Source organism: Penaeus monodon, chromosome 36 (assembly GCF_015228065.2).
Source record: "Penaeus monodon isolate SGIC_2016 chromosome 36, NSTDA_Pmon_1, whole genome shotgun sequence".
In the NCBI taxonomy this organism is placed as follows: Eukaryota; Metazoa; Arthropoda; class Malacostraca; order Decapoda; family Penaeidae; genus Penaeus; species Penaeus monodon.
The window spans coordinates 30,511,037-30,516,017 of NC_051421.1; positions in this window are offsets into that span (position 1 = coordinate 30,511,037).

The following is a 4,981-nucleotide window of genomic DNA, read 5'->3' on the forward strand; positions in this document are numbered from 1 at the left end:
TCTTTCTGATTGCATTATCCTTTCTTGTTCTATGTACACGCACAAAGGATATTAGCATCGCTTGATGTGCACTTGCGTATGAATATAAGCAAACAGATGCAAACATATATATATATATATATATATATATATATATATATATATATATATATATATAATATATATATATATATATATATATATATATGCATGTATGTATGTATGTATGTATGTCTGTATGTATGTACGTTATGTATGTAAGCATGTATGTATGTATGTATGTATGTATGTATATATATGTATTTATGAATGTATGTTTGCATGTATTTACTTATATTCATACGCAAGTTTATATATAATATATATATATATATATATATATATATATATATATATATATATATATATATATATATATATTCATATATGTGTGTATGCGTGTGTAAACAGATGGTAAAACAAGGAAATACATCTGACTGGGACGATTACCAGCATTTTCTGCAAAACTAAATACAAAAATGATTCGAAGACGATGCAGCAGCACAGATAATCTAAAAAGTAACTTTACTAGTAATGCTTGAAAGGGGAAGGGAAAAGACGATTTATTGCACTCACTTCGTACATAAGACAAAAAAAAAAAAAAAAATGCGTTATATTTACACACAGTCTTTCGTATATCGTTTACATACATGCACTTACACGCATCTACACACACGATCCCCCATTCACCCTTCCATACCATTTGCATTCACCATTCCTCCCCCCTAACTTTCCCCCCCTCCACACCCTCTTCACAATTCCCTCCCTCCCTCATCCCATAACCCCTCCCTCCTTTCACACATATCCCTCCCCTCCCCTCACTCACACCCCTCCCTCCCCTCACTCACACCCCTCCCTCCCCTCACTTTTTACCCCCCCCCCCTCCCCTCCTCACAAACCCTCCCTCCCCTCACTATTCCCCCCCCCCTCCCCTCATCTTTTCCCCTCCTTTCCCTCATCTTTTCCCTCATTCCCCTCACTCTTTCCCCCTCCCTCCCACTCATTCCCCCCCCTTTCCCTCAGTCTTTTCCCTCCTCCCTCACTCATTACCCCTCCTCCCCCTTCACACCATCCCTCCCCTCATATCCCTCCTTCCCTCACTCATTCCCTTCCCATCCCCTATTTCTTTCCCCCCTTTTTCCCCTTCACTCTTTTCCCCTCCTCCCCTCACTCATTTTCCCTCCTCCCCTCATCATCCCCTCCCTCCCTCACTCTTTACCCCCCCCCCCCTCACTCAACCCCTCCCTCCTACTCTTTCCCCCTCCCTCCCTCACTCATACCCCTCCCTTCCTTTCAGGACACCCCCCCCCTTCACACATATCTCTCCCTCCTCTCCCTCCTTGTCCACCCTCCCCCTCCCTCCCTCTTCTCCCCCCCTCCCTCCCTCCCTCTCTATTCTCGTCCTATAGCCGGATCTCCCCCCCTCCCTCCCCTCCCTCCTTCTCTCCCTCCTCCCTCTCCTCCCTCTCCTTCCCTCTCCATCCTTCCCCCTCCCCTCCCTCCCTTCCCTCTCTCTCTCCTCCCTCCCCCTTCCCTTTCTCCATTCCTGCCGAAACCCCACACATACCACCTGTATCCACCCCCGTATAAAGTTCCCCGGTATCCACCTTATCAAACCCTTGTTATAAACCCTTCGTATCCACCGTCCAAATCCCGGATGAATCCCGTGTACCATCGCATCCACACATATCGACCCGTATCCAAACCCTGTATTCAAACCCCCCGTTTTCCACCCACATCCAGCCCCCTTTTCAGTTCCCGCGTATCCATCTTCTCCACACGGACCCGTCCATATCCACACACCCATTTCAAACATATCCCAATCTCTCAGTCGCGTAAAAAAAAAAACCCTTTTTACCCATTTACCGCAACGACCCTAGCCTCGTATAAGCGAAAGAACGAGGCGTAAACGAGAGAGAGAGAGAGAGAGAGAGGAGAGGAGAGGAGAGAGAGAGAGAGAGAGAGAGAGAGAGAGAGGGGAGAGTGAGAGAGAGGAGAGAGAGGGAGAGGAGAGAGAGGAGAGAGAGGAGGAGAGAAGAGGAAAAGAGAGAGAGAGGAAGGGGAAGAAGGGGAGGGGAGAGAGAGAGAGGGGAGAGGGGAGAGAGAGGAGAGAAGATGGAGAGGGGAGGGAGAGAGAGAGAAGAGAGAGGTGGAGAGGAGAGAGGGCGAAGAGAGAGAGGAGGAGAGAGAGGAGAGGAGGGGAGAGAGAGAGATGACCACCCTTCTTCCACGAACCGAGGGTAGGAGCCCAAGCAAGGGAAAACGTTAAACAGGAGGGCGTCATGGTTAGGAGACGAATGGGTGGGTCGTTGCTTTTTTGGGGGGGGGGGGTTATTGGGGAGGAGGGGGTTGGGAGGAGGGGGTGGGGGAAGAGGATAGGAAGAGGATGGGTAAGAAAAGGAGGTGGAAATGGGCAAGCGTGGAAAGAAGGGAGGGAGGGAGGGAGGGAAGGAAGGGAGGAAGGGAGGGACGAAGGGAGGGAGGGAGGGAAGGATGGAATGGAGGGAGAGAGGGAGGGAGGGAGGGAGGGAGGGAAAGATGGAAATGGAGGGAGGGAAGGATAGAAGGGAGAGAGGGAGGAAGGGAAAGATAGAAGGGAAGGAAGGAGGGAGGGAGGGAAAGATGGAAGGGAGGAAAAGAGAGAGGAATAGCGGACCTGTTGTATTGTATTCGATAAAACGAAAGTCGAAATTGGCGTCTGGGGAAGAGAAAAAACGAAGAAAGAAAAGGGGCTGGAGAAAAATGGAGAGAAAATACGAGGAGGAAGAACAATGAATGGAAAAAACTAGCAAACGACACACACACAAACAAACCAGAGAAGTAGGACATGAAAGAACGAGATCGAGGGTGGAGGGGATGGGGAAAGGAGAAGAGGGAGATTACGGGAGATGGAAGAGAGGGGAGGAGAAAGGGGAGAGAGGAGTCAAGCGAGAATAAAGGGGGAGGAAAGTTAGATTGAAAAGTATGGAAGTGTGTACCGTAAGAGGGACATAGGGAAAAGAGAGAGAAGGGGAGAGAGAGAGAGAGAGAAAGAGAGAAGAGGGGGAGAAAAAGGGGGAGAGAGAGAGAGAAAAGAGAAGAGAAAAAAGGAGGAAGAGAGAGAAAGAGAGAGAGGGAGAAAGGAGAAGAGAAGAAGAGAGGGGGAAAGAGGAGAGAAAAAGGAGAGAAAAGAGAGAGGGAGGAAAGAAAAAGAGAGAGAGAGAAAGAGAGGGAAAGGGAGAGAGAGAGAAGGGGAGAGGAGGGGAGAAGAGAGAGAGAAGAGAGGGGAGAGAGAGAGAGAGAGAGAGAAAAGGAGAGAGAGAGAGGGAGGGGAGAGAGGGGAGAGAGAGAGGGAGAGAGAGGGGGAGAGAAAAGAGAGAGAAACAGACAAAAAGGCGACAAAAAAGAAGAAAAAACAAACAGACAGACAGAGCCACAGACAGAGCGGGAAAGAGGCGCTGCATTTATTTTTACCCCTTCAACTAAAATCAGTGCTCATGGGCATTAAACCCTGAAAACGATGCAAATTAAATTTGTTCCTCCGAATATTTGATTTGCGAGTTGGGTGGAAGTTTGCGTGTTCGTTTATTCTGTAATATTTTCTTCCCCTTTTAGCGTTGTTTTCCCTGACGTCCCTTGTTTATTTTTTTCCGTGTTCGGGTTTTGTTCCCAGCTCTCCTTCGCCCCATATGCATGCTGTAGAAATACCCACAGAATATATAAGATAGGTAGAAGATAGAGTGAGTTCTTTTATATAGCGTATATATATATAAAAAAAAAATGAAAAAAAAATAAAACAAAAAAAACATAAATATAAAATAAAAAAAAAAAAATTAAAAAAAATATAACAACATTATAAAATTTGAATAAAAATTATAAAATTTTAAATTATAAAAATTATTAAAAATAATAATTATATATGGTGGGGGGGGTGTGTGGTGTATGCAAAAATGAATGACACATCTCTTCCTTTTCTTCTCCTCTCCGGGCTAAAAAGATAGAATAAAAGAAAGAATTAAGAGAATAAGAGAAAAAAAGAATTTAAAAAAAGGGAAAAATTTGATGAGAAGAAAGAGAGATAGAAAAGAAAAAATAAAAAAAACCACACCCCCACACACACACACACACACACACACACACAACACACACAAACCACACACACCACACACACCCCCCACGCACAAACAACACACACCACACACACCACACACAACACACACACACCAAAAACACACACACACCAAAAACACACACAACACACACAACACAACAAAAGAGAAATAATATATAATATAATATATTATAATATATATGTATATATATGTGTGGGGGTGTGGTGTGGGTTTTTGCGGTGTGGTGTGTGTGTGTGTGTGGGTGTGTGGTGTGTGTGTTGTAATAATTTATAACCAAAATTTTAAACCATCCCTCAAACTATTATTTTCATCTATGTTTATACACACCAATACAACACACACACACACAACACACAACAACACACACACACACACCACCGCACACGCACACACACACCACCCCACACACACACCAACACACACACAAAACACACACACGCCAACACTTTAAAAAAATTGAGGCTGATACACAGTCTTTTTCACAGAAGATTTTTGTCGGTAAACTGAAACGATTTTTAAAAGGAAAAATATTTTTAGAATTCGTTTAATTCAAAATTTTCTTTGCACAGGTAAAAGGGAAAAATTTTTCGGTTCAAATAAGTAAATAATTTTTTTTCTGTTTTTATGTAGATGAATGTTTTTTTTTACATGTATTTTTTTTTTTGTCAAATAGCCCCACACACAAACGCCCCCACACATAATATTATCAGTCACATTTATCTATTTTCCAAAAAAATATATAAAAAAATAAAAAAAATTTAAAAATATTATAATTTATAAAAAATATATATTAAAAATTATATATTATAATATATTATATATTTTATATATTTTTATAATATAAATATTAA